Source organism: Chelonoidis abingdonii, chromosome 9, assembly GCF_003597395.2.
Source record: "Chelonoidis abingdonii isolate Lonesome George chromosome 9, CheloAbing_2.0, whole genome shotgun sequence".
NCBI lineage: Eukaryota > Metazoa > Chordata > Testudines > Testudinidae > Chelonoidis > Chelonoidis abingdonii.
Genome location: NC_133777.1, coordinates 50,874,184 through 50,896,689, shown reverse-complemented (window position 1 = coordinate 50,896,689; position 22,506 = coordinate 50,874,184). Strand labels below are relative to the sequence as shown.

The 22,506-nt window shown below is 45.3% G+C and overlaps 1 pseudogene; it reads right to left on the bottom strand.

The window, feature by feature from the left end:
* Nucleotides 1-15,500: 15,500 nt before the first annotated feature.
* LOC116815039 (paired amphipathic helix protein Sin3a-like) lies at nt 15,501-18,306 on the bottom strand (annotated as a pseudogene).
* Between the last annotated feature and the right edge of the window lie 4,200 nt (nt 18,307-22,506).

Sequence of the window (22,506 nt, the reverse complement as noted above, 5' to 3'; positions counted from 1 at the left end):
AGCCCAGCTGCCGGAGCCCTGGGGTAGCAGCGACAGTGCTCCATTGGAGATTTAAAGGGCCTGGAGCTCCGCTGCAGTAGCGGTGGCCAGAGCCCCGGGCCCTTTAAATCTCCCCTGAGTCCCAGGGCTCCCAGCTGCTTTTGCAGCTAATAGCTCCGGGGGTGATTTAAAGGCCTTAGGCCTCCCAGCCACAGCCAGAGCCCCGGGGATTTAAATCTTGATTTAAAGGCCCCGCCTCTTCCAGTTGAGGTCCCACCTCTTCCGGTTGAGGCCTTGCCCTTGCCCAGGACTCTTTGACTTACTTTCACCCCGGGGGTCTTTCTGTTAAGAATCCAACTCTAATGTCTGTAAAGTGCCATGCACAAAACTGACTGTAAAAGTAATAGAGAGACAAGATAGGTAAGGCAATACACCTCTACTCCTATATAGAGCGACCTGATATAACATGAGTTTGGATATAACGCAGTAAAGCAGTGCTCCTAGGGGGGGAAGGCTGCGCACTCCAGTTGATCAAAGCAAGTTTGATATAACGCGGTTTCACCTATAACGCCGTAAGATTTTTTGGCTCCCTATAAACGAGTGCCACCGGGGCTCGACCCTCCCCGGGCGAGGAGGGGAGCCACATCGGCTCACTACAGACCAGAGGATCCGGGAAAATAGTTCAGCGGTTCTTGTGGCAATTGCCTGCTCCATGGGGCAAGGGGGCTCAGGCCCTGGGGCAGGGCTGAGCAACAACAGCAGTTAAAGGCCCTGACCCTCGGTCAGGGCGGGGGAACAAACACTGAGTCAGTAGGCTCAGTCCCTTGGGAAGAGCTGAGCAGTAGTGATAAGCTTTGGCCTCCTCAGGCCAGGAAGAGGGGGAGTCTGCCACTCAGGACTTGGGTGGCAGAGGGAACGCAGGCCCTCCCACTCCACTGCGTCCCAGCCCGGGGCCCTAGCAGCGGCTGAGGATCTGCTGCTTAGTCAGTGGGGATCCTGGCCGCAATGCACTGACATAGGCTCCGGTAAGGCTGCAGCCAGGCTGGGGTTGGCTGCTCCTGGTCCACTTCCGTACTCCCCCTCGGGGCCTACCTGGGTCCTGACGTTGGCCTTGGCAGAGTCCAGGAGCATGGGTTCATCGCTGCCAGGGCTGGGTGGCAGGTCCGGCAACTCCTCCGGATAGTCAGCCCAGGGTAGCTCCGGCGGTTCCTCTGGGTAGCAGCAGGTGTGGGGGAGCTCTGGCAGCTCCTCCGTGTAGCAGGCGCGGGGAAGCCCCGGTGGCTCCTCCGGGTAGCAGCAGGTGCGGGGGAGCCCTGGCGGCTCCTCCGGGTAGCAGCAGGTGCGGGGGAGCCCTGGCGGCTCCTCCGGGTAGCAGCAGGCGCGAGGGAGCTCGGGCAGCTCCTCCGGGTAGCAGCAGGCACGGGGGAGCTCTGGCGGCTCCTCCAGGTGGCAGGCGCGGGGAAGCTCTGGCGGTTCCTCCGGGTGGCAGGCACGGGGGAGCTCTGGCGGTTCCTCCGGGTAGCAGCAGGCGCGGGGGAGCTCTGCAGCTCCTCCGGGTAGCAGCAGGCGCAGGGGAGCTCCGGCGGCTCCTCCGGGTGGCAGGCGCGGGGGACCTCCGGCGGCTCCGGCAGCTCTTCCAGGTAGCAGGCCCAGGGGAGCTCAATCCAACCTGGGCGGCTGCCTTGGGTCGCAGAGGGTTCCCAGTCTCGAGGAAAGTCTGCTCGCTCCGGCTGCTGTGGCCTGACTGAGCTCTGAGGGCTGGCTTTTATAATTCCGGGTCGTCGCCTGACCCTTTGAGGGGCGGGCTCAGAGGTCCATAGCTCCACCCACTCTGGCTTCCAGCTGGGCTCTTCCTCCTCTGGCCTGCAGGGGAGCCATACTGGCTCACTACACTCCCAAGGACAGTGTTCTATTGGGGTAGAGGTGTATCTTCTAGTGGACCAACTTCTGTTGCTGAGAGAGATGAGCCTTCAAGCTACACATAGCTCTTCTTGATCTCTGTGCAGCTCAAAAACTCATCTCTCTCACCAGCAGAGGTTGATCCAATCAAAGATATTGCCTCACTCACTTTGTCTTTACAATATCCTAGGACCCACACAGCTACAACAACAGTGCATATAAAATTAACAAACAATTCTAAATGCCCTGGGGTAATACAAATAAATAAATAATAATAATATAATGTACTAAGTGTATATGACTTTAATAACAATATTTGCCTTATATTAGCCTAATTAATGCTCTCCTCCAATTCTGGATGTGGCAACAGTAGCCAGAAGGCACTGATTGGAGTCTGCAAGAAGCCTGCCTCGCAGACTTTGTCTTTTCTGTGGCATGTGATGAAGTACAGTACACTGTTGTTTCTGGAAATACTTAGAATCTGGATGTCTTGTTCAGTTATCTGGTCATCTGTGACCACTGAGTAATTGTAACCATTACTGAGAAAAGAACTATGAAAACAAAGGATTAATTTTTCTCTTCAGATTGGGGAATAGGGTGATTTATTTCTGAAATTCCAAGAGCTGAGGGGAAGCCATAGAAAAGTCTCACAGCTGAGGTAAAGAGAGTGTTGTCAGATATTCAGTGAATAATACAAACCACAGAAAATAGAGGAAGGAAAACGTCATAGGTTAGCTGGTCCCTGTTCATAGGCTAGGCCCAGCAGCCCTGGACGAGAAGAGGTGTATCCAATCCAGCCAATTAGAAAGGGTTGGGCAACACCTGGGCCTATAAAAGGCTCTGGCCAGGCTGTCTGGTCAGGCCTGATACACTTCATGTAGTGGAAAGCAAATGGCCTAAAGCAATAATTGGGGCTTTTTAATTGCCAGGCCATCTGAATCAATATGGAACATTGCATGCTAGAATCTGTGGTCTCTATGGACCTCAACCTCCATATGAAAGATGAGGGCAGCTGTGACCCTCTCTCTACCCAGCCCTACCTCAATCAATACCTACCAATATTTAAGTCCCAAAAGGTGTGATTAAGACACTGCTGCACCAAGTTAGGATTCCCTTCTCTACAGCCTATTGGCTGTAATGAAATGACCTGAAAATCCTGCTCCCTGGAGGGTAAATGGCCAGATGTCCCTGGAAGAAAGCTCACCGCCCCTCCCCCATGGCTCCAATTGTTACTGTAGTTGGTTTCCCTGTGCCTTAGCTTTAGTGAGTTGCATTGAGCTCTCTCCTGGAATAAGTTACTTTGCAGCAACAAACCCAATGAACTCACAAGCAGATAATCTGGATGCTAGCTTTTTCTTTACAGTGCTAACACACATCTTTCGTGGGTGCTCTTGGAGGTGTCAATTACCTTTGAATTTTTTTGTATCTGCAGAACTGCCTGGAATAGAGTGAACAGAAATGTGTGTCTTTACTAACCCATGGGTAGGAGCTCGGCTTTCCAAATCCATGTTCAACTGGATTCTCTCTGGAGAGGTTCAAGGAATGGGGTGCTAGCCCTTGTGAGTCTAGATGTACTAGCAAGTCTTTAATTGAGCCCTTCTCTCATGAGATTAAGGATCTAAGGCCTTGCAAGCTGAACATTCTGTTGCCAGGAGTCTCTGCTCATTCTCTAAAGGAGGGGAACTACCACTGTGGAGGGCTGGGAGGAAAGGCTTCGGATTCACTGTGGCAGAGCTGATTAGAAAAGAACTAGATAGGTGAGGAGAGGGGTTGGTTTGGAGAAATGAATAAACAAAAAGCACAAGTTGCCAGGCATGTTAGGTATGGCTTATAGTTGTGTATAGGTAGTGTGTTTAGTGGTGTTAAATACCTGCACATTCTTCCCAAAAGGCTGTTTCAAGGTTATTATTTCCATGAAGAAATATTAAAGACTGCATCAGGTTAAAATGGTTTATAATTGGAGGCTCTTTCTATATATGTTTTTTCCCACCATATCGTCATCAAATAACCCAAAGGAAGAGACTAATGCATGTATCTTGTATTCTGCATGGTTGGATTATTATTGACTATATGTCATTCCATACAGAATACGTGGTTGGATTGGCATATTGGTTAACATAGTAACGCTGCGGTACATGGTAATTGATGGGGCATGATTAACAATCTGTGTAATGTTTTTTGTGATTTTTATTATTTTCTACTTGCAGGTTCAATATTATTTATGTTTTAAAATTCTGGAAATCTGGAAGAGGCATGTATACATCTATGGCTTTGCCACCAGTGGCAGGTATGATCTTGGCAAAAGAAAGGACCTATGAATATTATGGCTCATGTCTACGATTTCTCCCTTGCACATGAGTCTGACTCTAAGAACAAGTAATTAATTGTCTGTTGTTCAAAGACAGACACACATTAAGGGAAAAATAGAATCACTCATGCACAGATCAAGGAGCTGGGGGATGAGTGGAAACCAAGGTCAGTCTGGCCACACTTTAGGCTGTAGATTAGTTTCTGCTGAAATGCCATGAGAAACCATTTGCTGCTAATATTATGGGAACACAATCTAGGAGGTCACAGTCAGGGAGGGAGACTATTTGAGGGAGAGACTGAAGGCAAAAGGGAGTACATCAGACAGATGTCTGGAGAGGGAATAGGGTTCAGAGTCTAAGCATTAGGCTTGAAACACTTGGACTCCCTGGGAGTCTAGGTTTGTACCCCAGCAGAGCTGACGCAGCCCTTCATCATTCTTTGACTGGTGTGTAACTGAGTTGAAGGAAAGGTGACCAGATAAACCCAAATGTGCATATGTCTAAACAATGGCCTTGCAGTTGCACAGATAAAATGTGTGCTGTCATCAGAAGATCTCTACTTCCACTCATGTAGTTTCAATACTGGCAAATATATGGAAAAATAATGAGACTCATACAACAACCAAGATAAAGTTTCACAATATTATTGAGATCCCCACATTGTTACATGCTTCTGAAACTTAGCCAATGCTAGACACCCACAATAGGAAATGTAATGCATGTGCATGCCATCAGAGATGCTTTCAGAGAAGACTTGGAGTTTGCAGGTGGGAAAAGGTAACTAATGCTGATGTTAGGACTGGCCCACAGACTGTAGGGATAATGATCTGAAAAAGAAAGCTGAAGTGGTTTGGGCATGTTGTACAGATGTCAAAAAAAAGTATTCCTAGAAAAGCCCTTAACTGGGTACCACTTGGTGGAAGATGGAAAAGAGGACAACAGATGACACATAAGAAAACCATTGATAAAGATGTCACTGTCATGGACACAGACACAGTGGAGCAAGAAATGTGGCACTAGACAGACAGGTGGAAAAACTGGGTTGCTTTGTGTCACAAGGCAGGAGAGCATCCAAAAAAAATGTCTTAATTAGAGGTATGCACTTTACTGAATATCATATCTCACACTTGCTTTTATGATTTTTTTTCCAGTTTCAATAGTGTGGAATATTTAACTCCTCCCTTTATCTGAAACAAGCAAAGAAAGATCCTCTGAAATCATGACTGTGAGCCAAAAGATGATACACAGTAATGCTACTAGAGTTTACAGTTCTGGGAAAGTAGAATATTCAGCATAATAAATATTTGGAGCTACATTTGCCTAGAAAGCCATGTGTTTGCTAGCTGTGACAGAGATGCAGCAGAGATGAAAAAGAGATGGAGTGAGCCATGAAGCTGCAAAAGAAAAAGAAACTGGCATCAGGGTAAACAGATTCAGAATCCTAACTCTGCAAAGCTCCCAATGATATCAGCTGGAACTGAGGGCTCTTGGCATTTCAATAAGTGAAAAGGTAGGCTCTGGACTTGCGTAAAGCCACACATTTATGTGGGAAGGTGCCTCAAAAACCCACGCATAAAAACAAGCACTTGTGAAAGGAAAACACTGATAGAATGAATGGCACATTAACATACCTTCTAACAATTATTCCAGATATGGCAGCAGATAATAGAGCCAGACTCTTCCCAGAAAATATCAAGAAAATAATGAAGGACCAAAAGAGCCTGGAAATGAACTAAGCCTAGAATTCATCTCAAATGTCGATGACAACTGCAACAAGGATAATAGCATAATGGAGTCTATTAGTGCAGTAGGAGGCAGAAGTGCACAATATATACAGGGAAAAAGAGTCATTTAAGATTACTTTGTGATCTAAGTTCAAGAGAGACAAGGACGGCAATCATAGTTGTAGTCATGATAACATAAAGAGAATGTGCTGAGTTACTACAAGAAATTGGGACTTATTTTCCTTTGCATGCAGGGTGGTCGGGGTGGGGGTGGTGAGTGGCATCTTTAGTGCCCTCTCCAAAATGAGAGTTCTCTCCAACTAGCATTTGTTGCAAAACAATATGAAGCTCGGTGTCTAAGCACGGGCTGCTACCCAAGCAGAAAGGAGAGATGATTCGACATTCCCAGCAGAGATATGCCAGTGCTGGGCAGCCTGAGAGCATTCCCAACCTTTCTTGGAGTTCCTGGGATTGTCTTTCAATGTTCAGGAGTTTGGATCAGTCCTGTTCCTAGGAAGTGGGGATTGTGAAGCTCCTAAAGAAAAATGGCCGAGGTGGAATTGTCTGTTGTTCTTTTGAGTTCATCAGAGTGAAATTTTATAATGGTATTTCCAGAGCCACCTGGTTCTTCCTTCTTATGCAGAAGAGCAGTGCCACCTGCTGAAAAGAGATGTGTATGTAATGCCTTGTGACTCCAGAGACCAAACACTCAGGGCCTGATTCTCTACAGCCTTGTACGTTGCACCTCATACAATAGTGAGGGTGAAACAGTACCAAATCAGAATGGTAGCACTTTACACCCCCACAAAGTTAGTGTAAGAGACAACACAAGGTGCAGATAATTACACCCTAGATTATTGTCTCATGAACAGCAAGATCCCCACCCCTACCGCAGTGATCACCTTCAGAAAAGAATATAGGTGCAGCTCATGATGAGATCAAGACAGTTTGCAGCTGACCCTGGGTCTTTATATGATTGAGATGGTTATTTAAATTCTAGTTGAATTTATTAAAGCTGGAGATGGGTCTGAGCTACAAGGCTGAGACAGATTCAGCCTCTCTCAAACTCTCGTGTGGAGAGATGAAGGTTTGGCTACATGCGGAACTGGGCAGCAAGATGTCTTCTTCCCCCACCCTCTCTACCAAAGGCTGATTAAAATTCAGTCATCATTGTAGAACCTTGGAATATAAGAAGCCCTCTTGAGAGAATTATCAGCTTGGTGTTGCTCCAAAATCTCCCTGAGTGTTTCTCTACATAAATATATCCTGGTTTAGAGTGGAAGGGAAGGATTGTTTTGCCATCTTCTATGATAGGGCCTTCTGCTACTGAGGAATGGGACTCTGCCTTTAAGATTTTCCAGAGATTTTTCTGGTTCACTAATTAGACTCCTCTTTGAAAATTCTAGAATTCAGGGCTTTCTCACTTTGGTATTTATAAATACCGGGTCCCCCAGCTAAATTACCTTCCCCAACTTGCAGTCCCAACAGTGCAGCAGTGATGTCATAGTGGCCTAACCCATCTACCTGCCTTTGTCTCTCACCTGAATGTAAGGCCAGGAAGCTCCTAGCTTGCCCAGTGCTTTCTAGGAGGTGGAGGTGTGAGCAGCACTTGGTTGCTTTTGAGCAACTTGAGACATTTGGAAAGGTTTGCCAGATTCTCTTGTATCTACAAAAATAATCTATCATACTCTCAATAGCATTAGTAGTCTTCCAAACAGTCTAGTGCATCTGGACTAACTACTGTTTTATTACTGACAATAGCTGCATTGTTTCATCTCATACTGACAAAGTGAGTTAAATTCTAGAACTATGGTGAGATAGATAGAGAGTGAAGGCTTTTCACGTTAGTGATTAAATGTGAAACTTTCTTGAAGCCGTGTGAATCAGCTGGGATCCTCTCCAGCAGGGGGCAGTGTAAGTGAAGCTTGCCAGAGAGAAAGGTGTCCTCTTCCTTACTTCTGCTGCACTAAAGAACTGCCCTGACACCCAGCAATGTTCCTCACCGAGACCTTGTGCCTTGGCTTTCTGACCATGAGCGGAGGCCACAGTCACCAGCAGCAGATATTTCATCTGCTGGACCTTAAATGGCAGGGCTGATCTTCTTCTTACTAAGGTTTAACTCATAAAACCCTCATCTTCTACAACTGACTGACTGCTGCTCCTGGCTGCCCTTGTGTTGTTTGCTCATGGCTTACTCCTAGGGAACATCTGTCTGATGAATAACACACTAACTACAGGGGACAATTCACTGGTCGTATCATAATTCTGTAATTTACTTGCCAGACAGCCCCCATAATCTCCAGTATCCCATACGAGATCAATCTCTCTGCCCCAGCCAGCTTTGCTTTTATGTGCTAGCCCTTCCGTTCCTCTCTAAGGTCTGCTCCTATGAGTTGCTATGGAATTTTGGTCTAACAAATTTTTTGCTTTAAATATGGAGCATTAGCTAGAGTATTAAGATCAGAGTCTGCCCTGCCTATCGCAGTGACCCAGTGTCTATGTTGATAGTGACTGGGCCAGTTATTTATATGATAACGCCTAGAGCAGACGTGGGCAAACTACAGCTCATGGGCCACATCCAGCCTGCGGGACCATCGTGCCCGGCCCCTGTGCTCCTGGCCAGGGAGCCTAGTCCCCGGACCCTCCCCTGCTGTCCCCGCTCCCCCTCAGCTGGGCTACACTCTGGCCTGCCACTCCCACTGGGCAGCATGGGGAATGCAGCTGGCTCTGGCCGAGTGTCATGGCTGCTATTAAGGGGGCAGGCAGCGGGGTGGGTGGATGGGTAAGCGAACAGAGAGTCCTGGGGGCATTCAGGGAGGAGGGGTGGTTGGATAGGGTGGAGGTTATGGGGGGCAGTCAGGGGATGGGGGACAGGGAGGGTTGGGAGTGGGAGTCCTGGGGGTGCCTGTCAGGGGACAGGGATGTGGATAGGGGTCAGGAGGGCAGTCAGGGGACATGGAGCAGGGTGTTTGGATAAGGGGGTGGGATCCCAGGGAGCAGTTAGGGGTGGGAGATGGTCAGGGGACAAGGAGCAGAAGGCTGTTGCATAGTAGGTGGGAGTCCCAGGGGTGTGTCAGAGGGTGGGGGTGTAGATAGGGGTGGGGCAGTCAAGGGACAGGGGGCAGGGAGATTGGGTAGGGAGTGGGGGTCCTGGGAGAGAGTGGTCAGGGGACAAGGAGTGGGGCGGTTGGATGGGTTGGGAGTTCTGAGGGGGGCAGGGGCCAGGCTGTTAGGGGAGGCACAGCCTTCCCTACCCGGCCCTACATACAATTGTGCAACCCCGATGTGGCCCTCAGGCCAAAAAGTTTGTCCACTCCTGACCTAGAGGCTCTAAACAAGATCAGAGACTCCTTGTGCTAGAAATTGTACAAACGTAGTAAAAGTCTGTTGCTGCTCTGCAGAGCTCACATCTCAATAGGTGGCAAAGACAAAGATTGGGAAGGGAAACAGTGACTTACCCAAGGTGACCCAGCTTCAACCTTCTCCATGTAAAACTTTTAGGCATCTCATGTAAGAATCCTCATGGTCTCAGGATAACTCTGTTCTTTCAGGACCCCTCCAGTCTTTGGTTTCATCACATCCATTAGAAGATTTGTCTGTTTCACCACTATGTAAACTCGTGGGCACTCAGCATCCTGCTGTTCAGGCTTCATCTCAGTCAAATTGTAGAGAACAAATTTACAGCCTTAACAATTAGTATTTTACCTAGCCTATTTGGGATCAGGGAGAGAAAGTAAGGGGGCAATGCTGGATCAAACTTTAAGATAGAGTTGTTTGTTTGCCACACATCAGTGCCTTCTGCCTCTGGTACCCTTCCATGAGGGGACCTCACAACCACAGACTCAAACATCTAATAACCAGGAAATGACAACAGTCTCTTTCTATATCCCTTAGTGTATGGGAGGGGTTTCCCCCCCTGCCTTCTCTCTTAGGACCTGGACTGAGCAAGATTCCCTGCACCAAGCTTTCCCTCCCATTTAACTAGCTAATGGTTTGAGCATTGGCCTGCTAAACCCAGGGTTGTTCAATCCTTGAGGGGGCCACTTAGGGACCTGGGGCAAAATCCATACTTGGTCCTGCTAGAAGGCAGGAGGCTGGACTCGATGACCGTTCGGGGTCCCTTCCAGTTCTGTGAGATAGGTACAACTGTCTTTAAATAAAAAATGTAAGGTTGGGGTGGTTACTATGTGCAGAGAAGAGGTAAAATGTACTGAATCCCAAAATGAGGCAGTGAAGAAAAGTTTCCTAGATGGCTGGATCTCCTGCACATTCCCAACCAGAACTTTGGAACAACTGAAGGGGCCATTCCCAAAGAATCCATCCTATGTTTTACAACAACACCCATGTGTGCTGGTACAGCACTTTGGGAGTTTTAATACTGTCATTTCTAGCCTCTATAAAATATCATGTACACCTGCTGAAGGAATGGTCACCATAGGGACAAGTTAGAATACACCTTACAGAATTTCCCTCCAAATAACACCTTGGATATTTTTGTTCTAAAAGATAACTGGAAAGGTTATTAGTAAACCAGGCACTAAACTTGAACCCAAAGTAATAAGGCCTGGAACAGATATCAGAGATACAGGATGAGAAGGCTCTTGAGGCAGGGACCATCTTTTTATTCTGTTTGTACAACACCCACTGCAATGGGATCCTGATCCATGACTAGGACTCCTAAGTGCTGTGCTAATACAACTAATCAATAATAAGAACTCTAAAGAATTGGTATTAATGTTATTTCTAACTGGGGTCTTAATTCCCTCTGATACAAATTGGTTACAGGAAGAGGGGCATCTAGATTCTAAGTGTTCTTTTCTCCTGGATATTACTTAGCAGACAGTTTCAACATAGTTTTTTTCCCTTCAGAAACACAGTTTAGTCCCCTGTAGCTCTCTCACTCCTCTCTAATCCTCCCTCCCTGCACAACAGAGAAAGAAAGCATGTGACAAGTTACACAACCTCGGGGTGGGGAGGCTCAAATCAATCTCTTGGAAGACTTCCTGATGTCATTGGGGGTATTAAGCCTGTGTAGCTGCCCTCACGCTAGATAATACATACAGTAGTGTCAAAGATGCATATTCCTTTTCTTTAATTCTTCCTACTATTGTCCAATGACATGAGACTTAAAACTCTTGATCATCTTACTGATGGTTAACTGTCACTGTCAAATCGGCTCTTCCTTCTTTTTTAAACTAGCATGTCTTTGAGCAATGTCTGCATCATTGTTTCCCTAAACACAGATTTCTGGTCCTGCCTGTCTGTGTAGATTTGCTTATATTCCTTAGATGGACCATTGCTAGATTGGACTGACCTTAATTTCTTACATAAGTGTTCTACAGAAGTTTTTAAAGCTGTGTCATCCTTTATTCTCAGACTTCACTTGTTAGTGGAAAAAAATTCAATTGCTTTATTTCTGTACTGTAGCTAAATACTGCCTGAAGAATAGAAATTAGAAATAAAAGAGAGTGATTAGGTCCCATCTTGTCCTTCTCCAGGGAACCATTGTAGGATAGCATGTTCTCCAGTTCTTTTCCAGTCTTGGTTTACGGGGCTCAAGCACTGCAGCTTTTGCCATTTCCCTAGAGTGACTATCTATAATCTTCTGGATACACAGATGCCACTATTATTTGTATTTTTGTGGTGCCTAGAAACCCCACTCAGGGACCAGGACCCCGCTGTGCTACATGGTTTCCTGTAGAATACAGCTCAAATTGAGGGAATCTTTCCTGATGTTTATTGGTAATACCTTGCATTTCCTACAGCACATTCCATTCATGGATCTCAAAACACTTAAACGTGCATGAAATACCCCTCCCAATGACCCCTTTGTGAATAATACTTATCTATTACCCCCTTTCACAGATGAGGAAACTAAGGTACACAGAGATAAGGGCTCAATTCTGCAAGCACTGCACATTTAGATATCCCAGTGACTTAAATGGGATGGTTGTACAAGGAGGGTGTGCTGGATTGGAACCCTAAGCACCCCAAGATCACACAGGGAGTCTCTGCATCTCAGATTAGGACACCGACTTCAACTTATGGTCCCATGCTTTAAGCACTAGGCTGTGCTTTCTCTCAGAAGAGAAGACGGTAAGGGGAGGATGTGGTTTTATGGGTGGTTGGTTGGTAACATTACACTCTTTCATCTGGTTTTATGAGCAAGGGACCCAAAGCAAATAGGCACACATATTGCTCTGCTCTCCCCTCCCCCTTTGTATTTTTCTTTATTTACAGTATAAGCTCTTTGGAGCAGAGACCTGAGGGTGTAATATGGCCCATTCTTATCCAGTAATAACAGTGCTTCCTGTTTGGGACTTGGAAACTATGGTGAATGGTACTTTTAAAATCCCTTCCATTGATTTAGATACAGTAATAGCCTTCCTCAGACTTTTGCACAAGCACCCTGGAACGCTCGCCTTTGCTTTCTGTGTTTCACCAAGACACTTCAGTGGGCTTCTGTCAGTTCTGATTACAAAGCAGAGGCAACTGACCTTGCTTTTCTTCATGGTAAACTCTCCCTTGAATTCAGCTTCCTCTAGGATACTGGACTCCAGCTGGGAAGCTAGGAAAGAATTCTGAAAGCAGCAAACCATGCTCAGACCATCATACAAACATACTAGAGGTATCCGTTAATTTATTTCTAAGGCTCCTTTCAGATTCTGATAGAGCCATTGAAAACCACCGGGCAGAACTATGGAATAGGAGGAAACTGCTATGTAAACTAACAGACAGGTTTTCAACCTGAATTAACATCAGGAGCCCATACGCCTTACCCTGCCCAAACAGCTTGTTAAAAATGTGGATGTTTGTGGTTTTGAAAACTGCCTGTTCGTTTAGGTGAAGGGTATTAGAAAAACAGAGGTCCTGTGACACTGGAAAAACATTTCAATAAGTGGCCTAAAAAGATTTAGAATAAACATGCACAAATTCCTCTGACTCATTTTGCCTCATCCACCACAGCCAGCCCTCAGCCAACTAGAGATGATCACCAGAAGTCACACTGACATTGTCGTTCTGCAGACCACTCAGGCATCCTTCAGAAAAGAAAAACAAAACCAAAGGGTCAGCCAGAACCCGCTAGGAGTCAAAGGAAAGGATCCTTCTGAAGACACGTCTACTTGTCTCCTAGAAAGAATGTCTGCAACTACCTCTGCAACATCCACCTGCCAAGTATTTACAGATCACTTCATCAACACTGGGCTCTCCTTCTAGACGCTACCCTGAGCAAATTGCAGCTCTAGCTTGCAGGTGTCACATTGCCCTGTGTGATGGAGGGAGCAGAAGGTGATAACCTGTCCTCTGCCCCAGGTTATTTGGCTGCAGCACACAATTCTTGGATGAGGCTTATTAGAAAAACTACTACAGAAAGCCAGTCAGCATGAAAGTAATGGATAGGACACTGAATACAGCAAATATATATAAAAAAGAGACATGCCTTTGACCAGTCTGACATGTTGGTAGGCTGGATCTCTCTGGGCACATTTACACAGGGATAAAAAAAACTGTGGCTGGCCCACGTCAGCTAACTTGGGATTATGTTTGAGAGGAGGTTGGGAAGGGAACCTGCTATAAATTGTCAATTTGAATCCTGCCCACAATAGTAATAATTGCAAATGGATACCCTTAGACAGGGGTTTGGAGGCCTTGGTGAAATGAATTTCTGGTCTCAATTTAGCTTCCCGTGGGCAGGTGTCCATACTACAAAAACTAGCATCACAACCAGCACCCTCAGCAGAGAACTGAAAACTGGCTCCTTCAAACCACAGCTGAGGCACATACACCTACACTACCCTGTCAATCTTAAATGATATATAAACATAATGGTAAAATCCTGGCCCCAGTGAAGTCATTGGGAGTCATGCTATTGCCTTCAGTGGAGCCAGGATATCACCCAATATGTTTCAGAATATTCATTGATTGCCCAGTAGAACCGATGGCAAAAATAGATCCCTATGTAATATATTATGTATGCTAAACTTTCCCTCTTTGAACATGCTCAATCAATGACTTTCTTATACTTGGTTGTTCCTGTTTTGTGGACAAAAAACGGTCATCAGTCTCAGGGCTGTCAGTACAGCATTTTCCACTGGCATTAAACTCACTTAAAAGATGTCGACAGCTCTGATGAATGATGAAGATGAGTGGAGATCTTTCTTCCCAACAGCAATGACACTAGAGGATGAACTGTGGAGCATGCAATCTAAACATTTGTATAGCTCGGGGTAGGCAACCTATGGCATGCGTGCCGAAGGCAGCACGCGAGCTGATTTTCAGTGGCACTCACACTGCCCGGGTCCTGGCCACCAGCCAGGGGGCTCTGCATTTTAATTTAATTTTAAATGAAGCTTCTTAAACATTTTAAAAACCTTATTTACTTTACATACAACAATAGTTTAGTTATATATTATAAATTTAGAGAAAGAGACCTTCTAAAAACATTTAAATGTATGACTGGCACGCGAAACCTTAAATCAGAGTGAATAAAGGAAGACTTGGCACACCACTTTGGAAAGGTTGCAGACCCTTGGTATAACTAATGCTTACTCTGCATTTCCCCATTTTGAAAGCCACATCGAGAATTGTCTCTGAGGCTTTTTCAGCACTATGCCTCCCAAAGAGGTTTGCCATTACCTGAACCTCTCCCTAGATGCTATTGTTTACCAGTGAGAGCCATGGCGGTGACAATAGACAAGTGTAGAAATCATCTTAATAAAATTTTAAATCTGTTCTTATCAGAACACTGAGAATCACTGCATGCAGCACTGAAGGTAAGGGGAATTCCAGGGTGCTGTCCTAAAGGTGCCACATAGAGCTGGGCAATCTCACAGACAGGCTCTGGAGTGGTTTCTCTATGGGAAAGGGGTATACTTACTTCCATTTATTCTAAGAGGCTTGTTTTGGTGGATTGGAGGAGTGGTGGTTTGGTTAACTAATGTAGATTGGCTGAAACATTGGATATTTTTACTGCTCGTACTGTATACATGCCTCGAGACTGCTGATAGGCAGATTTTAAATGACAACAATTATTATCGTTCATTGTACTCTTTCTGGGTAAATCTCACCTCGGTGCAAATTTTAAACCCTATGTTAAGTACTTAAATGGGGCTGTAGTCACACATAGACCTTATCCTTATGAGTGAATACAACCCAAACTCTAACATTACATATAACAAACTAATTTAAAAGCTGTACAAGTTTCTGGCTAAAAATTTAGCCAGTTTTCTTTCCTTTTACCACTGCTTTTATTTGAAGAAACATAAGAGAATCAATTATTTATGATTTTTGTATACATAGATATGAAGTTTATTGTGAACTAGAGAAAGCACTTTGAAGTCTCTAAAACTTAGCAATGTTTCAGCATTCATTCATGTTGGTCATTGTCAATTATTTGACCACTGTCAGTTTGCTTATGGAGACAAGGTGTGTGAGGTAATATCTGTTATTGGGCCAGCTTAGAAGTTCCCTCACCCAGCTTTTCTCTCTAAACAGCTACATTACTTATATTATAGTCACAGAACTCCCTCTTGTGGCCAGCTTAATACAGTCAGGGGTCGGCAACCTTCCCCCGGCAGTATGCTGCAAGTCACCTGTCTAACAGCTTGTCCATGGTAAAGGCGATGTAGGCATAAATGGTGAACATCTCACGCAGAGAGTCCTCATACTGGGATGAATCCATGTTGCTATCTAGCAGGTTCCGCACCATATCCAGGAAAGCTGGGTAGTAATCCTCCACCTCAATATCCACTAGAGGAAGAGAAGGTGCAGCATGGACTACATTGTAACACACCTCAAAGGCAGTTCCTACAGGCCCACTATGAGTTCTGGGAGCAAAAAGGCCACATGTTGAAGGTGTCAGACAAATTGATGAATTACCAGAATGGTCTATAAAATGAGGGACAAGGTTGTAAGACTTTAAGTGAGAGCTTTTCAAATTAATGCCAGGTCTGTAACCTGTCAGAGGCCTCACGGAGGAGGGCAGAGGTGGTAAATTCCTCCGAACTAAAGAGGATCTTGCTACCAAAACACCATTATGCACACCATTACAGCAGAGACCTCACCAAAAAGATAAGAAGGAAGATATGTCCTAAGGCTCTTATGAAATATACCCATTGCACATTATTATTAATTTGTATTTATTTCAGTAGCACCCAGAGGTCCCAAACTATATCTGGGACCCCTCTGTGCTTGGCACCATTCAGACACATAACCAATGAGTCCCTGCCTTGAAGAATGTAAAACAGAGACCAATAGGGTTGGGGGAAGTAACTTGCCTGAGGTCATAGAGCAACTAAGTAGCAGAGCTCAGACTAGAACCCAGGTCTCCTGTTTCTCCAGCATCTTATCCAGCTACATGGGCAGTTACCACATTTCCAAGCAGACTGTGCCAATGTAGCATCTAAAAGGTTTTGTGGGCTGTAGCAGAAACCAGCAAAAAGAGAAGAAAAATGAAAAAAGCCATTCAGAGTACACCCAGTTTTGAACTAACTCTCATCACTGTGGTATAGGCATCAAGGGAAGATGAAAATAAAGTTTTTGAAAATACTGGTTAAGGAACAGTGCCATTTTAAAGGGAATTTGAAAAGTTCTCTGTGTTTTTAAAAATTGTTATGAGTTCAAACACCTCTGCATCCCTCAAGGCCAACAGAGACTGTCCACACTTCCTTCTTTGCTTTAATCCAAATTAGCTACTTTACTCCAGTTTTAGCTGGCAGGAAATAGGCAGCTATAGGTAGTTTAGTACTGTAGCATTATCACCACTAAGGAAACCATCCCTTGGAGAATTCTAAATACATACATTTCCTGAGACCACTCAGATCACACTAACATTGTAACAGAAAATGGAAGATCAAGGAGGCTCTTTACTGGTCTACATATGACTGCCTAGACTTGGGTTTGCCCTGCCCTGCTTTCTTTAGTCAGTAAATCATTTGAACACCAGTTTAAAAGGACCCACACTTTTTAATACCAGAGCCAAAACTGACTGACTGTCAATTGCCAGGGGCTGACTCCTCCACTGAGACATTTTATAACAAGCTTGAGGCCAGAGAAGATTTTTATCCAACTTGTAAATTCATGAGGTAGAAAAATAGCACAATCCAAAATTAAGAAATTCAGCTGGCAAGGAGTGGTAAAGCAAGACAAAATACCATGCCTCTCCCCTCCAGCCCCATGAAGTAGGATGCTCCAAGTCCCAGGGTCAGGTCTAGAGATCGCCTCCTGGATAACATGCTGGGCTATATTCGGTGCCCACCAGCAGCCTTATATTTCACCTTTTGGAAACTACCAAAATGCAGGTACCGGATTTTACAGAGACAAGACCTAAAGGCAGGTGAGGGGGAGGAACACAGATTCCTCAAGACACCAGGAAACAGATCAAGTACCAGATCCACACACTGCAAATTAAAGCACCTGTCACAATTGCCCTCCCCTACTCAGACCCACGGAAGAGAGCACTCACTGGGCTCTTTCAGTCGCAGCTGAATTGCTGGGTTGTCACTCTTGTCTCATTTTATGCCTAGCACTTCCTGCTCCCACTCCCTTTCCTGGTTCCCCTCTTCGATTTGCCGCTTGGCCTGCGCGCAAATCCTCAGAAGCTGCAAGCATAGGATCTGGTGAAGCGTCATGAAAATGTACCAGTTGTTGTTGTTGACACAGAAGAGGTTGTACACTTTGCCCATGCCCCGTAGCGTCTGGGCCACTGTGTTGCTGAACAGCAGCTTGGCTTTAGGGAGGCTGCCCCCAAATCCATTGTGCTTTTTCACAGCCCCAAGGGCTTCACCCACATCCATTTCCTCCTCTTCTTCCTCCTCCACGTACATCTGAGAGCTCACCCCGCTCAGCAAACAGCAGGTCTGGAATGAAATGAACACAATCTGCTTTATTCTGTGCTTTTGCTCTTTCTGAATTCCTGTCTGCCATTTCATATGGTGGATGATAAAGAAAAGCAGCATCCTCCAGGATTTGCTTGTCCTCATAGGCTAGTGACAGGTGTGGGCCTATGGGAACTCCAGCATTATCTTCTGATGCCTGCTTTTGCCTCTGAGAGAGGAAGAACAAATACACAGATCATGGGTGAGTCTCACATATGCAACTTTCCACGTCTTTAAGACCCTTGTACAAAGCGCTGGCAGTGAACTGGATTTCCTCTCATTACAACCCCAAGCCCTATGGGGGAAGGACCAGAGTTCACATTATCCATCACAACAACCCAAGTTCTGGTGTCAAGGGCATACATATATTGCATACAGGACTTTGGTGTCATTCTGTTTGAAGTTGATGCACTGGTGATCCAGGGATTCCAGGTAATTTTTCTCATTCTGCTCCCTCCAAACATTGTTAAATCCTCTCTAGGCTTCTTGCCACACTTCCTCTTTCATCTTTAACCTTAGCAGCAAGAAAAAACAAAACAGGAGCTAAGAGATGCTAAGATACCACCGTGACGAGTGTAGCATAAAAACCTAGACCAGACAAGCTGGAGGCAGTAATGCTTCTGCTCAGTGCCATTGCCCACTGAAACAGCAGAAAGTTTCAGAAAGAGTTCAAATGAGGTACAACGTGCATAGCAAAATTCTCCAGAAATGGCCATGAATCTTTAGATTGGTTTTGCGGCTATGTTATTTTACAGAAGGTTAAATAGGCCACAATGGCATGGCTATACCCCACTAACCAGGGTGATGAGGGCATTCAACAGAACATAAACCAAACTTTATTTCCCCCCTGTATACCTCCTACAGAGTCCCAGGACTGGATCTGGATTCACTGTCAATATCCCAGAATTCTGCTTTGTGAAGAGTTACAAACAACAGAAATCTCAGCTGTTGTAACCAGCTGGCTCAAAGAGTCCCTGGTATTTGTGACATCCCATAATTTATTTAATACATGGATTTAACCACTTGCCAGACATTTCAGAGCTCTCAGACATCTCTGATACTTGTTATTCCTGGTACTTGTAATTGCTGAACATTCCAGGAGTCTAGAAGCACACACAGATCCCAGAAGTATCTCTTACTTGGCAGTCCCTTCTCAAACCTGTATCCCTTCTCTGACTGGGACATCAGGGAGCCACCATAATAAAGATCTGACAATCCACAACTATAATGCTAAAGGGAACTACTTTTATTTCTAATTATCCTTTGTTCTACGTTGTTAGAGATGTATCTGGAAAGTGGAAATTTAATATGATGACATAGTTCCATCAAAACGCTGTTGTAGCCTCTTGCTGTGTAAATCCAGAACCAGCCAGGAGGACAGAGAAACTATAAAAAACACAAAGGTTAGTTTCCATTCATTTATGGACTGTCCCCTTCAGCCAGTTTAGTAGGGGCACATTCTTTGAATAGTTCAGTTTCCACCTTCTCTTTACAGCTCATCTGTCCAGCTCACTGGCCATGCTCAACAAGGAACTGGGTGGAATACAGCACTAAAACTCAGGAGTGACGCATGGTGACCACTAGGGGGACTTGGCTCTTATTCTGCTCTACCATCGCTGCCCTCAGGGGTAAAAAAAGGAAGAGCTAGGGAAGTTGTGAAAGCCTTGTGCTAAGGGTCTAAGGCACAAGAGAAAAAGCCCTACACAGATGGTACTAGAGAAGAGCTCTTCCTTTCATCCATTTCACATTTCCTGCTTTTCATTTTCACATTTCCACATCCCCTTGTCTGTATATGAAAAGGTAAATAGCAGCAGCAAGCAGATTTTGTACGCCTCTGCAAAAATACCTCTGATACCATCATCTCAAATAATCTCATTACCAGCAATCACTGTCACAATCTTCCCATGCCTCATTTTCCCCCCTGTACTCGTTTCTGAGCCCTTTATTACTGAGATGTCCTTCCTGGGATAGGGTGACCACAACACAGAATTCCAGCTAGGTGGGGGATTTGCTAGTTTTTTCAATATACAGTAATGGCATATTTGCTTCAATTCATAGCAGAGACTGAAGATGTAGAAGAACTTCTGTCAACCACCTCTCTTTCTATTCAAGACCACATTGACGACCTGTAGTCTATAGATCAGGAACCTATGCTTTAAACACTATAAAACTGTCCAATTTTTGACTTAGCTTCCACTTTCCTAAGTCTCATCGCACAGGGCTTATTTCTGGTATAATTCCTTCCACCAAGGATGCTGGACTGTTCTATATTGTGATCAATACCACTCAATGGTTTGACCATAGTTATTTCTTGATTCAGTATGAGAGTGTTATTCAGGGCTAAGTCAATAACCTCTCCTCTTGTGTAACTACAGACTAGCTATTGCAAGAAGCAATCATTTAAAATATTGAAAAACTCCTTCTCCTCAGCTTCTTCAGAGGTTGACATTTTATACGTGGGGAGTTGAAATTTCCCATTATAACTATTATTCAAGAAAGCGGTGTCACGGAGTGTGGGGGCGTCAGGGCCCTGCACCCCCCACTTCCTGCGATTCATTGTGACTCTCAGCCAGCCAGTAAAACAGAAGGTTCATTAGATGGCAGGAACACAGTCCCAAGCAGGGCTTGCAGGTACAACCAGGACCCCCCAACCAGGTCCCTCTGGGGGGCAAGGATCTTAGAACCAGACTTGGGATTCCCTGTCTCTTCCCAGCCAGCCCCAAACTGAAACCAAAAACCCCTCCTGCAGACTCTCTCGTGCTCCTTCTCTCCCCCTGAGCAACATCCAGCTGAAAGGGAAGATGCATTAGCAATGGTACAATATTACTTTCTGGAAATAAAGGTTGGATCTACACTACAGACCTATATTGGTGTAACTATGTTGCTCAGGGGTGTGAAAAAAAAAAAGCTGTGCCAAAGCTACTGACCACGAGTCAATGGGTTGGAGGGGAAGGAGTTGGTGATCAGAAGCAATTACTTGGATTTTGCTTCTTGTATTCAAAGAGGCTGAACAGTCCTTAGGTAGAAGCATAACCATGTCCACCAAAGGCAGGACAAGAAGTAATGGGCTTAATCTGCAGCAAGGGAGATTTAGGTTAGATATTAGGAAAACCTTCTAACTATAAGGGTAGTTAAGCACTGGAATAGGCTTCCAAGGAAGACTGTGAACTCCTCATCATTGGAGATTTTCAAGAACAAGTTGGACAAACTTCTGTCAGGGATGGTCTAGGATTACTTGGTCTACTCAGTGCAAGGGGCTAGACTTGATGGGTTCTTGAGGTCATTTCTAGCCCTACATTTTTATGATTCTATGATCCTATAACCATATGAGAAATGGGTCACCCAGAAAAAACGATTCTGGGCATCAGTATTTAAGCAGTAGTATACCATGTAGGTAACCAGTTCATAGAATCCCAGGCTTTCCAAGAAATGATTTTGAAAGAATTCTACCTCAAAACACTTCTCCTCACATCTATAGATATGTTTTTTCATATTGTGTCTTCTTGGAGCTAACAAAGGTAGAATCCTCAGACCGGGAAGGGAAGAAGACCCAAGTATCATTCAAAACCTTACATGAAGGAGAAAGGCAGAAGACTGATGGATCTTTTCTCTGAGACATCAGAGAAGCAGACACCCAAATGTATATTATCACATGTTTCTCTGACAAGGACTCTCAGATTCCCTACATCCATTGTCTCTTTTCCTTGGTGAACATTCTCTCCTGTACATACCACAGGATTCCTTATAGTCAAAACTCGACCTTCTGGCCATGCTGCAAAAGCCATTGCTTTGACATTGTCTGGGGGACAGTTAGAGGTTTTTCTCCTAGGGAAGTCACAGAGAAGGGCGAAAGTCGTTTTTCTGCTGCTTTGGATTTATTGGCTGGCTGAGTTAAATCTGTTCTGTGAATATGATTGTTTAATGATGCTGGGTGGTCTCACTGGGCTATTGTAAGCATGATTAATGGTTAAGGTGCCTATGGCTGTATTAGGGACTTTATATTTAAATGTAGACCCAGTAATTCCTCACTTAAAATCATCCCGATTAACCTTGTTTCATTGTTACATTGCTGATCAATTAGGGAACATACTCGTTTAAAGTAGTGCAATGCTAAAGTCGTTTGGCAGCCATCTGCTTTGTCCACTGCTTGCAGGAAGAGCAGCCCATTGCAGCTGGCTGGTAGGGGCTTGGAACCAGGGTGGACCGGCAGCCCCCTAAGTTCCCTGTGCTGCAGCCTCCCAGCAGGGTATCAATTGCTGGCAGTTCAGTTGTCCTTCCTCCCACTGCCGTGTGCTGCTCCTGCCCTCTGCCTTGGAGCTGCTCCCAGAGACTCCTGATTGCTGTGCAGCATGGAAGGGGGGGAGCTAATGTCATGATGTCCCCCTCTCCCCGCACTCTGCTTACCTCTTCTCCAGATAGAGCAGGGAGGGGACACTGATAGAGAGAGACGGAGGGTATGGCTACACTTATAGCTGTACAGCGCTGGGAGTTACAGTTGTCTTCGTACAGCTGTGTAGGGAAAACGCTGCAGTGTGGCCACACTGACAGCTACCAGCGCTGCAGTGTGGCCACATCTGCAGCATTTGCAGCGCTGTTGGGACTGGTGCATTGTGGGCAGCTATCCCAGTGTTCAAGTGGCTGCAACGTGCTTTCAAAACAGGAGGCTGGGGTGGAGTGTGACAGGGAGCATGGGGAAGACAGAGAGAGTGGATTTTTGGA